Raw genomic sequence first — 15,701 nt, 5'->3', positions numbered from 1 at the left:
AATGTGAGATACATATTTTACAAAATTAAATGGGCTTTCAATAATCAATTTTCTATAAATCTAAGCCTGAAGTAAGGAGCAAGTTTAGAGTGCCTTTAAATTTATTTTAAGTGTTTTACACTTTGAGAATTATTTCCTATTTCCTTTACTCCATTTGTAATATTTATTCATTTCCCAGAGCATTCCTTTATATTTGCTTACAGATATCCTCCGGGAAGTACCATAATATATGACAGTGTCCTAGCATTGTGATTCTCACTTTTAAAAACTGAGAAAGTGAAGGTTGTTTATGTAGACAAGAAATCACATTTATTAATTTTATTTTGTAACAATAAGCTAAGATCATCAAACAAAGGAACACATGCACCTGCAGAAAATAACTTTGTGATAGATGATATCAATACATAAACAGGGACATATCTGAGGCTTACAATATTAAACGAAAGGAAAATAAAGGAGGATTACTTTGGGTCCCTCAATTATGTGCTGATATAATGGTAGTGGCCAAAACAAGAAAAGCCAAATAAATAATAAATTTCTGTCCTGAAATTTGATATTAAATACACAAGATAATAAAACTAAATATTATTAAGAGACATAAGTTTCCACAGAGCATTTACCATACAGCATGTGTTAGGTTTTATAAGGTGTTTTCTAGCATGTGTATTACATAATGTGTCATGCCATGGAGAATTCAGTTCTTTATTTTAATTAGAAATTAAATAGCAAATTATAAATGTAGAACATCCTATTCTTCAAGAAGGCATTCTTTTTCTTAATATCCTTCTAAACTTCAGTAAGATTTAGTTTTGCCATGATTTCCTCCCTTTTTATCAATGGGAATTCATGTGGCATAACATTTCAATAAGATATCTGATTACATATAGAAATTTTTACAGTTTTCCAACAATATAAATTCCATGAATAGAATAATCAAAATATTATTGCTATCATAGCCTTACATTTTTCTACAACCACAGGGAACTAAAAAGAATAGAACATTTTAATGTATATGAAAAATGACTACTGTGTAGAAGAAAAATATGATTGCCAGTATCTTGCCTTGATTGTTAATTCCTTGTTTACTATAAAAATATTAAAAATCAAATCACAGAGCAAGTGATCATCGGTGCTATTCACCAGATAGCTTTGTTTCCCTGCCTTCCTGACACAGGGTAAGACTGCACTTTCCCATACTCATTGGAGTCAGAATCATGTGACAAGTTCTGACCAATGCTTTGAGAGCCAAATATTTAATATGCTGGTAAGATATTCTAGCTATACTATGCACTATGTTAGCCACTAACTACATGTTATGGGTTGAACTGTGTCCCCCCAAATTCACATGTCAGAATGTGACCTTATTTGGAGATAGGGTCCTTGCAGAATAATCAAGCTAAAGTCAAGTCATTAGGGTGGGCGCTAATCCAATATGACTGATGTCCATATAAAAAGGGGAAACGTGGGCACAGAGACAGGAAGTGAAGTGATGTGAAGATACAAAGGGAGAACATGACCATTGATGAGCCAAGGACAGAAGCCTGGGACAGATCCTTCCCTTACACACAAAAGAAATCAAGCCTGCTAACACTTGGGGACTTCTAGCTGCCAGAACTGGGGGACAGTACATTTCTGTTGTTTAAGCTACCCAGTCTATGGCACTTTGTTTCAGCAAACCTAGAAAAATAATACATCACAAACGCCATGTTAATGGATTTAAACATTCAGTATTTTAAGGCATTAGTTCTCCCCCAATTGATCTATAGATTCAATCCAATCCAATCATATTCAGAGCAGGTTTCTTTGAACAAAATTAACAAGATGTTTCTAAAATTTATATAGGAATACAAAGGGTCTAGAGTAGCCAAAATAACTTTAAAAAGAAGAATAAAATTGGGTTATTATCACTGCCAGAATACATAAATAAGTCTTTAAATTCAATAAGAAAATTAAAAACCTAATGAAATGTGTTAAAAAATTTGAATACTTTACCACAGCAGATTTATGCATTGTAAATAAAAGGGCTCCAGGTGAAAGACACTCAATATTATTAATGATCATGGCAATGCAGTTAAAACCCAATGAGAGACCACATCACACCTAGTAGAACAAATAAAATTAAAGACTGACTGTATTGTATGTTGGAAACAATGCCAAGCACTTGGAAGACAATTTGGCAGTTTCTTAAGAAGTTAAACATATACCTACCGTATTTCTCCTGCTAAAGATAAATGAAAGCATAGGTCTACACAGACACACAGATGTTCATTGCAGCTTCATTTCTAATAGCCCCCAACTGAAAACAACCCAAATGGCCATCAACAGTTGAATAAATAAAACTCTTGTGGTATATCAATATGATTAAATACATCTCAGCAATAAAAAGAGATGAACTATTGAGACATGTAGTCCTTGTGAATCTCAAAATAATTATGCTGAGTGCAGGAAGCCTTCTACAGAAAAAAAGATTGTGTAATGAAAGATTCCACTTAAACAAAATTTCAGAAAATAAATTAACCTAGAGTGAGAGAAAGAAGATCAGTGTTTGTCTGGGAAGAGGGAGAGGGGGCAGGAGAGGTGAGAGGGAGAGATTACAAACTGGCATACAGAAAATTTAGGGTGACAGATATGTTCATTTCCTTTAGTGTAGATATGGTTTCATTGGTTTATACATATTTCAAAACATATCAAAGTGTAAAGTTTATGTCCAGCTTATTATATGTCAATTACATCTAAATAAAGTATTAAAATCAGGTTAGGTGGCAAATCTTAAAAATTTAAGAGATTATGAATAATGAGGTTTCTTCCTGATGAATTATAAAAGGATGTTGTTTATTCAGAGAAAATAAAGGAAATTTGGGGGATGGTGGCAACTACACTTTATGATAAAATGAAAAAATAATAAAATATAATTAAATGTTAATAAGAATTTTCATGAGATAGTAGAGAATAAAAATTATTAATCTGAGGTGGAAAAGTCATTTAAGAAATGCCCCTTTCCCATTAGAACTCAACTGTTCCATTTTAAGTATGAAAAATGCAGATTTTAGAATGTATCCCTGTGTAGGAATTTTTTGGATTTGTATAGGAGAAGAATACAAATATGGAATAGGCTGGTTAAAGAATAGCTCATTTGACTAGAAGGCAAGTTACTAAGGGTAAGAGGAAATTGATAAACTGGGAGAATAAATACTAAAATTGAGAGAACTGATAAAGCAAAGTGCAGGTGGTAAAGAGATATTGGGAAGATTGGAAGGATTGAAGCTTGTAATGAGATGGTCAAATATTGAAATTTTATTTTCCAGATATCAAGTAGTTTTACATAAAAATCTTTGCTATCTTCTTTTGTTTTATGTTGTGTTTTGGAAGGGAAGTAGAACGGAATCACACACAATTTAAGTAACAGCTAGAATTGTGAGAAATATTAATACACATGTTATTTCATGTCAAATACTCAAGTGAAAACTGTGCTTACTGCTATGTTATAGGAGTGTACTAATGGCTTCACTATAATGCAATGAAGTTCAACTGGAAAATATTTGTAATGTGAGGATATCAGAAAATAAAGGCATAATGGAGCTTATTCACCAGCACTCGCAATTCAATATGGGAGGCAGAGATGTAAAGAAACGATTAAAAATATCCAGGGCTTGTGAAAATAGAATAATGTGCAAATACAGAGCTAGGACAGAGACAGTACAGAAGACTGCTTATAGGGGAACTTATGGGAGATTGCATCTGACCTGGGCTTTCAATGATAAATAAGAATTTGCTAATAAGACAAGGACGATGAAAAGATATTTGGGCCTGAAAAAATACTACATGCAAGAGTGTAGGGTGATCAAATGGTTTGGAATCTAAAGCCATATCTTCCAAAACACTAATACAGGCTAGAAATATTTTATAATTTAAAGAATCATGAGTGTATTACAAGGAAAGGTCACAATGTGTACAACTGAAAATACATTTGGCATTTCAGAAACAGGTTTTCAAGAAACAGGTTACACTGAAATGTAAATTAAAATTGAATAATCTCCAAAGAACAAACAAAATACAAATAGTAACTAAAGTTCGTACTACAGTTCACCGGTTTCTTTTGACCAATAACATAGGCTTACAGTAGGTGAAATAAATATAGCTAAACACAGAACACTCTACTAGCTATCAGTGTTTGGTTTCGGAGGCTGTCAAGGTAAGGACAGGACACTGTAATAGAGAAGAGGATTAAAGAGGGTGGAAGTTTACCTTCCTCCCATGTAATAGACTGAAATGGAGTTCCAATTGCCAGAGGGCTGTTCTCTACACAGTAACTCAAGGACGAAGTCTTTTTTGTCTTATTGCTTTGCAGTCCCCTAGGAAACTGTCATTATATGGTCAAATTTGAGTTGCTCTGGTTTCTGGTTGACTGTAAGGGGAAAGATAGGTCAGAAAAGCCCTGCCCATCATCTTTAGCCTGCGCTTGCAAGGTGCACGTGTTACTTCTGGTCGTGTGCCACTATAAAGACCTCAGACACATGCTACAGTGAAATATAAAAGAAAAATAATAAAGAAGTGTAGTTCGGTCACATGTACAAGAAAAGGAGAAAACAGGTTTTATGGACAGCAAGCAGTATCCACTGCAGAGAAGCAGCAGTCCTCTCTGCGGAATTCCCACTTTATGAATCCTAGTTGGGAGGAAACCTGAGCTCTTGGTACTTAATTCCAGCCTCTCTAGGACAAAGGTATGTAATCCCAACTTTGCTAATCAGATACACTAGTGCCAGACTTAACTCATTGGGTATTTGACACAAGATAGATGGAATAAGGAGCAAATATGCTGGCGGCAGTAATAATAGTGATAGTTGCACAAAGGGGTTCTGGGCACCTGAGCTGAGCTGCAGCATCAGGGACATGGATAGCAGATGCAGTGAGGCATACTCATAAAAACACGTGCATATGTGCACACCACATACATACAAACACATACGTGTGTGTGCCAGAGGTGCACACACCTCTAAGGATGTGCTAAGGTTTAGAGTTCAGTGGTGAGAACAAAAGTTTTCATGTTCTCATCAAACTAGATCCTTGGAGTGGTTTGTCCCTTGTTTTCGAAAGCTCCTGTCTTAGCCTTTCCAGGCTGACTTAACAAGATACCATAAATTGAGCAGCTATTGAACAACACAAAATTTTTCTCACAGTTCTGGAGGCTAGAAACTCCAAGATCAAGGCACCTGCAGATTCATATGAAAATAATAATAACAAAAGACTTCCTGCCATGCTCTAGTAACTCTGAGGTAAAGAGAAATATCTAAAAAGTTCTGGGAAAATAATCCAGCAATAAAAGTACTAAAAATCTCTTTCATCCTCTTTTTCTTTGCTTTTGTTGTTTTTATGCTCCTATGTTCTATATTATTCAAATTGACTGTGTTTCTGGCAATTCACAGGTAGAACAGATAGTCAGGAAAAACACCTTTATGGAAGGGATCTCCAAAAACTCACAAGAAAAGGAAATTTAAAAAAAAATTCATTGAAACTCAGTGTGCACAAAATAGACAATTTCGATACGCGGACACTGACAATAAAGTTCTTATTTAATTCAATGCACATTTATCAAGTGCCTACTTAATATATAACAGTTAATTTTCTTATCCTGCCCTAACAGTTGTTAGTGGAAGAGGATCTGGGTTGATGGGGACTCCATTGCTTGGTAACAGTGAAAAAGATGAAGTACAAGAACTAGTTTAATTAAAAATGAAAGACAGAAGAACTATACTTATCATACTCTATTTTGTGGAATCTTTCATCATAGTTACAGAAAATGTAACATAATTCTTCCTCTGTAGAAAGATGAGAATATGGCACATATGGAACTCAAACAATGTACAGTAGGGGATCACAGAGCCCAGAGTTGGAGAAAATCTTACCTCTTGGCATGAAAGGGCATCCCTCTGGGTTTATCTCTGTTTTCTTAAAGCACTGGATTTTCCAGGTTCTATTTTATAGTTTATACTGTTACAAAGTTTGAAAGCTAGTTTATACTAGCTTTCAAAATAGGTTTCTCAAAGTTTTTATTTCCCTTAAATATTTTGAAGTGTATAACACAAGCACTTTTAAATAATCAAGTCTTGAGAACCATTTTAATTTTTCCCCTTTCTGAAAAAATTCTGTATAGAGTTATTGTGTTGGCCAAATATATGTTAACAATTTTAGCAAGGGTACATCATAATAACAAAGACAAATGTCTTATAAATATTAATATTTAACCTCCAAAATTAATTACTAGTATTTTATGAGACGCTTGAAGAAGTGAAATAAAGTAAATATTATCTTAACAATATACTTCTATATCATGAAACATACATCTTTTCCTCTGTAAACCTCAAGAAAACGGTGATGGACTTTTGCCAAACATGATTATTTCTTTTTTTTTTTTTTAAAACATTCTTTTATTTTTATTTATTTTTATTATTATTATTTTTTGCGGTACGCGGGCCTCTCACTGTTGTGGTCTCTCCCGCTGCGGGGCACAGGCTCCGGACGCGCAGGCTCAGCGGCCATGGCTCACGGGCCAGCCGCTCCGCGGCATGTGGGATCTTCCCGGACCGGGGCACGAACCCATGTCCCCTGCATTGGCAGGCGGACTCTCAACCACTGCGCCACCAGGGAAGCCCCCAAACATGATTATTTCTATATGAATATCTATAATTTAAGCAATCTATTTTGCATGCGTAAGCAGTAGACTATTAAGCAGAATACTATTGTTTCTAGCTAGATATTCAATACTTCTTTTTTCATATAAAAACTGTATATTATAAAATTTGATTGAAATTTTTTGTTTTTGCCAGTTTTTAATCACATTTACAATTTAATATCTAGGGAAACCATATTTCAATGTAAATGTATACCTTGGCAAATTCTACCTATTTATGGCTAACACACATTTTATCAGACAATACATCGAGTGGTGTGCTTATAACTTTGGATTTTAATGTTGAAATGTAAACTTATTTATTTAATTTACAAGTAATATTTGTGGTATAGTTTTCAAGAGTTTGCTAAAACCACTTTACTATATAATTCATTAAAAAACTGAGAATAAGGAAATAACTATTATCAGCAGGTGGTATTTATATTGAACTGTAGAATTTACCTGTTTTATGATTAGCCACCAGAAAACACAATTTAGTTTTGTTTTAAGGAAAGCTTAATTTAGTAGCAATCACACTCACCTTTCTCCGAGAAGCATGGTTGATACAATCCTACATCATGCTGTTCAACAAATGAAGCGTCTTTTTTATACGATTACAGGGAATGAGGCTCGCCTTGTTCAACCAAGAGTCCAGGAATACTTAAGTACTTTTCTGAACAGGCTTGGCAAGCACGAATATCTGGGGAAAGCTAAAAAGAAACATTCAGGTATAAGAAGATGCAAAACCAACCTTTCCTAACGATTCAGAAATCTTTGTACCAGTTGAGGGTTTGGAATGAGAAATACTTATTCTTTGGAATTCGTGAGGGCTGGCCTGAACCAGAGCTATATGGCAATAATGAAGTCATATGTCACCCAACACATATACAAGCATGGTTTAAGGCTATAATCTGGGAGAAAGTTATCAGACATAAGTTAAAGTTTTTATATTTTTTTAAAAGATGTATATTTCAAAGCTTTTATAGCCTACTTATAAGCATCATGTACTGCCATACAGTTGTAGTGAAGAAAAATTTCTTTTAGGCAATGTTTTACTCTTTCAAAACATTGCAAGCATAAAACCCAAATAGCTTTACCAAAGGCTGGGATATTTCTCTTCATTCTTTGTTGAAAAAAGAAATAAAACTACAGGCAGCAAAGATGATCAACAAGGAATCATCAGTGAATTTAAATTTACCATGCCACTTAAATCTCCGAGGCTTTGTTTAGCAATACATAAAACAGCAATTTTAAATGGTTACTGAAATTTGCATTTTTACATTCTTTCATCAAAATTGAGTCTAAATTTTAATTAGTTTCAAAATCCTTCATCTTGTAAATAAGAGTCCATGACTCTTGGAATTTTAATATTCTCTTAGGACCCATTCCGATAACGTCCAGAAGGGCTGTTGCCAGTAAGATGCTCCCAGTAGGGTTGTGATTATCCCTCAATCCTTGTCTTGCTGCTTTCCTCTGGTGAACTTTATAACTATTTAGAAGTATCACAGACTGAGGTAATTTTAAGCTATTATATCTTTCCTCCAAAAGGTTTTTGTTGTTGTTGTTGTTGTTGAAAATAAAGAATTAAGAGTGCTCTACTCTGTGAGAGACTTTGTAAAGACTCAAATGTAAGGTACTTATTTTGTGAGGGATAATTCTGCTGATAGGGAGGGAATGCCTTAAAATAAGGTGCACAGTTTTGCCCCCCAGTTCTTGTTTTGTGCTACCTCTATTTCCTGAACTAGCCTGGTTCTTCTGATTAAAATGTGTTACTCCTTTCATCTTACTCCCACACCAACAAGAATGCTAAGATAACTACTCTCTTTCTTTCTTTTTTTTGAAACTTTTTTTGGTATTTGACATTTCAAACATGAAAAATAATGTAATGTATACTTAAAGTATAAAGAATAATAAAGTAAAAACCTATGGAACTACTTCCCAGATTAAGCAACTGAGTACTTAAAAAGACCTGGAAGCCTCTTTCTGCCCCTCCTTCAAAAATTTTTTCTCTCATAAAAGTGTTAATATCATTAAAATTTAGTGTTACTCATTCTCATGTTTTTCACTATAGTTTGACTACACATATATGTCCGTTGAAGATATAGAGTTAGGTTTCATAAGTTTATAGAGTTTATATAAATGATACCATACTGTATGTATTCTATCATGTTGTGTTTTTGTGATTTAGCCATGCTGACTAGTGAAGGGCTGATACCTTAATTTTCATCGTTGTATGTTATTATTTTAGATAATTATAAGACAGGGTATTTACTTATTTTTCTTGTGATAGTCATTAGGATTATTTCTAAGGTTTTTCTTTTTTTGCTATTAAATACAAAGTTGCAAGGAACACTCTTGATGATGGTCACTTGGTATACACGGCAACAGTTTCTCTAGTTTCTTTGTAGATGCAAAGTATACATGTATTTTAACTCCACCAAAGAATGCCACACTAAATTTTTAAAGTACATGCACGAAGTCCATAGCCACTTGCAGTATATAAGCATTCTCTTAGTCTACACATTCACCCATGATTAACTTGGCAAGCTCCACAAAGGTCCCTGTTGGAATTTTAAGTAAAGATCATCAAATATTTGAATCAATTTCAGAAGAGATAAATTTATGACAGTGGGTCTTTCTGCCTAGATAATATGATTTGTCTCTATTTATTTCGGTCTAATTTCTATAAACAGAGTTTGGTGGTAAACATTTTATCAAGATTTTTAGGGAGGAGGAGCTTCAAGATGGCGGAAGAGTCAGATGCGGACATCACCTTCCTCCCCACAGATACACCAGAAATGCATCTACACGTGGAACAACTCCTACAGAACACCTACTGAACGCTGGCAGAAGACCTCAGACCTCCCCAAAGGCAAGAAACTCCCCCCGTACCTGGGTAGGGCAAAAGAAAAAAGAAAAAACAGAGACAAAAGAATAGGCCCGGGTCCGCACCAGTGGGAGGCAGCTGCAAAGAGGAAAAGTTTCCACACACTAGGAAGCCCCTTCGCAGGTGGAGACTGCGGCGGGCGGAGGGGGGAAGCTATGGAGCCGCAGAAGAGAGCGCAGCCACAGGGGTGTGGTGGGCAAAGTGGAGAGATTCCCGCAAAGAGGACCAGTGCCGACCGGCACTCACCAAACCGAGAGGTTTCTCTGCTCACCTGCCGGGGTGGGCGGGGCTGGGAGCTGAGGCTTGGGCTTCGGTTGGAGCGCAGGGAGAGGACTGAGGTTGGCGGCGTGAACACAGCCTGAAGGGGCTAGTGCGCCACAGCTAGCCGGGAGGGAGTCCGGGAAAAGGTCTGGACCTGCCGAAGAGACAAGAGGCTCTTTTTGCCTCTTTGTTTCCTGGTGCATGAAGAGAGGGGATTCAGAGCGCCGCTTAAAGGAGCTCCAGAGAACGGCGCGAGCTGCGGCGATCAGCGCGGACCCCAGAGACGGGCATGAGATGCTAAGGCTGCTACTGCCGCCACCAAGAAGCCTGCGTGCAAGCACAGGTCACTATCCACACCTCCCCTCCCGGGAGCCTGTGCAGCCCACCACTGCCAGGGTCCAGTGATCCAGGGACAACTTCCCTGGGAGAACAAAGGGTGCGCTTCGGGCTGGTGCAACGTCACGCCAGCCTCTGCCGCTGCAGGTTCACCCCGCACTCCATGCCCCTCCCCCCCACCCCCCACCCCATGCCCCTCCCCCCACCCCCCACCCCATGCCCCTCCCCCCCACCCCCCCACCCCATGCCCCTCCCCCCCCACCCCCCCACCCCCGCCGGCTTGAGTGAGCCAGAGTCCTCGAATCAGCTGCTCCTTTAACCCCGTCCTGTCTGAGCGAAGAACAGACGCCCTCAGGCGACGTACATGCAGAGGCGGGGCCAAATCCAAAGCTGAACCCCAGGAGCTGTGTGAACAAACAAGAGAAAGGGAAATTTCTCCCAGCAGCGTCAGGAGCAGTGGATTAAAGCTCCACAATCAACTTGATGTACCCTGCATCTGTGGAATACCTGAATAGACAACGAATCATCCCAAATTGAGGAGGTGGACTTTGGGAGCAACGATATATGTATATTTCCCCTTTTTTTCTTTTTGTGACTGTGCATGTGTATGCTTCTGTGTGTGAGTTGTCTGTATAGATTTGCTTTTACCATTTGTCTTTGTGTACTGTCCGTTTTTTCTTTTTTTTTGGCTTAAAAATTATTTTTCTTAATAATTTTTTTTAAATTTTAATAACTTTATTTTATTTTAGTTTATCTTCTTTCTTTTCTTTTTTTCCTCCGTTTTATTCTGAGCCATGTGAAGGACAGGTTCTTGGTGCTCCAGCCAGGCTTCAGGGCTGTACCACTGAGGTGGGAGAGCCAAGTTCAGGACACTGGTCCACAAGAGACCTCCCAGCTCAATGTAATATCAAACGACAAAAATCTCCCAGAGATCTCTATCTGAACGCCAAAACACAGTTCCACTCAAAGACCAGCAAGCTACAGTGCTAGACACCCTATGCCAAACAACTAACAACACAGGAACACAACCCCATCCATTAGCACAGAGGCTGCCTAAAATCATAAGGCCAAAGACTCCCCAAAACACACCACCAGACGTGGACCTGCCCATCAGAAAGACAAGATCCAGCCTCATCCACCAGAACACAGGCACTAGTCCCCTCCACCAGGAAGCCTACACAGCGCACTGAACCAACCTTAGCCACTGGGGACAGACACCAAAAACAACGGAAAATACAAACGTACAGCCTGCGAAAAGGAGACCCCAAACACAGTAAGATAAGCAAAATGAGAAGACAGAAAAACACACAGCAGATGAAGGAGCAAGATAAAAACCCACCAGACCTAACAAATGAAGAGGAAATAGGGAGTCTACCTGAAAAAGAATTCAGAATAATGAGAGTAAAGATGATCCAAAATCGTGGAAATGGAATAGAGAAAATACAAGAAACGTTTAACAAGGACCTAGAAGAACTAAAGAGCAAACAAACAGTGATGAACAACACAATAAATGAAATTAAAGATTCTCTAGAAGGGATCCATAGCAGAATAACTGAGGCAGAAGAACGGATAACTGACCAGGAAGATAAAATAGTGGAAATAACTTACTGCAGAGCAGAATAAAGAAAAAAGAATGAAGAGAATTGAGGACAGTCTCAGAGACGGCTGGGACAACACTAAACGCACCAACATTTGAATTATAGGGGTCCTGGAAGGGGAAGAGAAAAAGAAAGGGACTGAGAAAATATTTGAAGAGATTATAGTTGAAAACTCCCTAAAACGGGAAAGGAAATAGTTAATCAAGTCCAGAAAGCACAGAGAGTCCCAAAAAGGACAAATCCAAGGTGAAACACTCCAAGACACATATTAATCTAACTATCAAAAATTAAATACAAAGAAAACATATTAAAAGCAGCAAGAGAAAAACAACAAATAACACATAAGGGAATCCCCATAAGGTTAACAGCTGATCTTTCAGCAGAAACTCTGCAAGCCAGAAGGGAGTGGCAGGACATATTTAAAGTGATGAAGGAGAAAAACCTGCAACCAAGATTACTCTACCCAGCAAGGATCTCATTCAGATTTGACAGAGAAATTAAAAGCTTTACAGACAAGCAAAAGCTAAGAGAATTCAGCACAACCAATCCAGCTTTACAAGAAATGCTAAAGGAAATTCTCTAGGCAGGAAACACAAGAGAAGGAAAAGACCTACACAAAACAATTAAGAAAATAGGAACACACATATCGATAATTACCTTAAGTGTAAATGGATCAAATGCTCCAACCAAAATACATAGACTGGCTGAATGGATACAAAAACAAGACCCATATATATGCTGTCTACAAGAGACCCATTTCAGACCTAGGGACACATACAGACTGAAAGTGAGGGGATGGAAAAACACATTCCATACAAATGGAAATCAAAAGAAAGCTGGAGTAGCAATTCTCATATCAGACAAAGTAGACTTTAAAACAAAGACCATTACAAGAGACAAAGATAGACACTACATAATGATCAAGGGATAAATCCAAGAAGAAGATATAACAATTGTAAATATTTATGCACCCAACACAGGAGCACCTCAATACATAAGGCAAATACTAACAGCCATAAAAGGGGAAATCAACAGTAACACAATCATAGTAGGGGACTTCTAACACCCCACTTTCACCAATGGACAGATCATCCAAAATGAAAATATATATGGAAATACAAGCTTCAAATTATACATTAAACAAGATGGACTTAATATTTATAGGACATTCCATCCAAAAACAACAGAATACACATTCTTCTTAAGTGCTCATGGAACATTCTCCAGGATAGATCATATCTTGGGTCACAAATCAAGCCTTGTTAAAAGTAAGAAAACTGAAATCCTATCAAGTATCTTTTCCGACCACAATGCTATAAGGCTAGATATCAATTACAGGAAAAAATATGTGAAAAATACAAACACATGGAGACTAAACAACACACTACTTAATAACCAAGAGATCACTGAAGAAATCAAAGAGGAATTCAAAAAATACCTAGAAACAAATGACAATGAAAACACAACGACCCAAAACCTATGGGATGCAGCAAAAGCAGTTATAAGAGGGAACTTTATAGCAATACAATCCTACCTTAAGAAACAAGAAACATCGCAAATAAAACACCTAACCTTACACCTAAAGAAATTAGAGAAAGAAGAACAAAAAAACCACACAGTAAGCAGAAGGAAAGAAATTATAAAGCTCAGATCAGAAATAAATGAAAAAGAAATGTAGGAAATGATAGCAAAGATCAATAAAACTAAAAGCTGGTTTTGAGAAGATAAACAAAATTGATAAACCATTAGCCAGACTTATCAAGAAAAAAGGGGAGAAAACTCAAATCAATAGAATTAGAAATGAAAAAGGAGAAGTAACAACTGACACTGCAGAAATACAAAGGATCATGAGAGATTAGTACAAGCAACTATATGCCAATAAAATGGACAACCTGGAAGTAATGGACAAATTCTTAGAAATGCACAACCTTCCGAGACTGAACCAGGAAGAAATAGAAAATATAAACAGACCAATCACAAGCACTGAAATTGAAACTGTGATTAAAAGTCTTCCAAAAAACAAAATTCCAGGACCAGATGGCTTCACAGGCAAAATCTATCAAACATTTAGAGAAGAGTTAACACCTATCCTTCTCAAACCCTTCCAAAATATAGCAGAGGGAGGAACACTCCCAAATTCATTCTATGAGGCCACCATCACTCTGATACCAAAACCAGACAAAGATGTCACAAAGAAAGAAAACTACAGGCCAATATCACTGATGAACATAGATGCAAAAATCCTCAACAAAATACTAGCAAACAGAATCCAACAGCACATTAAAAGGACCATACACTATGATCAAGTGGGGTTTACCCAAGGAATGCAACGACTTTTCAATATATGCAAATCAATCAACGTGATACACCATATTAACAAATTGAAGGAAAAAAACCATATGATCATCTCAATAGATGCAGAGAAAGCTTTTGAGAAAATTCAACACCCATTTATGATAAAAACCCTGCAGAAAGTAGGCACAGAGGGAACTTGCCTCAATGTAATAAAGGCCATATATGACAAACCCACAGCCAACATCGTCCTCAATGGTGAAAAACTGAAACCATTTCCATTAAGATCAGGAACAACACAAGGTTGCCCACTCTCACCACTATTATTCAACATAGTTTTGGAAGTTTTAGCCACAGCAATCAGAGAAGAAAAAGAAATAAAGGAATGCAAATTGGAAAAGAAGTAAAACTGTCACTGTTTGCAGATGACATGATACTATACATAGAGAATCCTAAAGATGCTACCAGAAAACTATTAGAGCTAATCAATGAATTTGGTGAAGTAGCAGGATACAAAATTAATGCACAGAAATCTTTTGCATTCCTATACACCAATGATGAAAAATCTGAAAGAGAAATTAAGAAAACACTCCCATTTACCACTGCAACATAAAGAATAAAATATCTAGGAATAAACCGACCTAATGAGACAAAAGACCTGTATGCAGAAAATTATAAGACACTGATGAAAGAAATTAAAGATGATACAAATAGATGGAGAGAGATACCATATTCTTGTACTGGGAGAACCAACATTGTTAAAATGACTCTACTACCCAAAGCAATCTACAGATTCAATGCAATCCCTATCAAACGACCAATGGCATTTTTCACAGAACTAGAACAAAAAATTTCACAATTTGTATGGAAACACAAAAGACCCCGAATAGCCAAAGCAATCTTGAGAAAGAAAAATGGAGCTGGAGGAAACAGGCTCCCTGACTTCAGGCTATACTACAAAGCTACAGTAATCAAGACAGTATGGTACTGGCACAAAAACAGAAATATAGATCAATGGAACAGGATATAAAGCCCAGCGAAAAACCCACGCTAATATGGTCACCTTATCTTTGATAAAGGAGGCAGGAATATACTGGAGAAAAGACAGCCTCTTCAATAAGTGGTGCTGGGAAAACTGGACAGCTACATTAAAAGAATGAAATTAGAACACTTCCTAACACCATACACAGAAATAAACTCAAAATGGATTAAAGACCTAAATGTAAGGCCAGACACCATCAAACTCTTAGAGGAAAACATAGGCAGATCACTCTATGACATAAATCACAGCAAGATCCTTTTTGACCCACCTCCTAGAGAAATGGAAAGAAAAACAAAAATAAACAAATGGGACCCAATGAAACTTAAAAGCATTTGCACAGCAAAGGAAACCATAAGCAAGACAAAAATACCACCGTCAGAATGGGAGAAAATATTTGCTAATGAAGTGACTGACAAAGAATTAATCTCCAAAACATACAAGCAACTCATGCAGCTCAATATCAAAAAAACAAACAACCCAATGCAAAAACGGGCAGAAGACCTAAACAGACATTTCTCCAAAGAAGATATACAGATTTCCAACAAACACATGAAAGAATGTTCGACATCATTAATCATTAGAGAAACGGAAATCAAAACTACAATGAGATATCATCTC

Source organism: Globicephala melas, chromosome 21, assembly GCF_963455315.2.
Source record: "Globicephala melas chromosome 21, mGloMel1.2, whole genome shotgun sequence".
NCBI classification, from domain to species: domain Eukaryota; kingdom Metazoa; phylum Chordata; class Mammalia; order Artiodactyla; family Delphinidae; genus Globicephala; species Globicephala melas.
The sequence above is the reverse complement of the archived record's forward strand: the minus strand, read 5'-3'. Positions refer to the sequence as shown.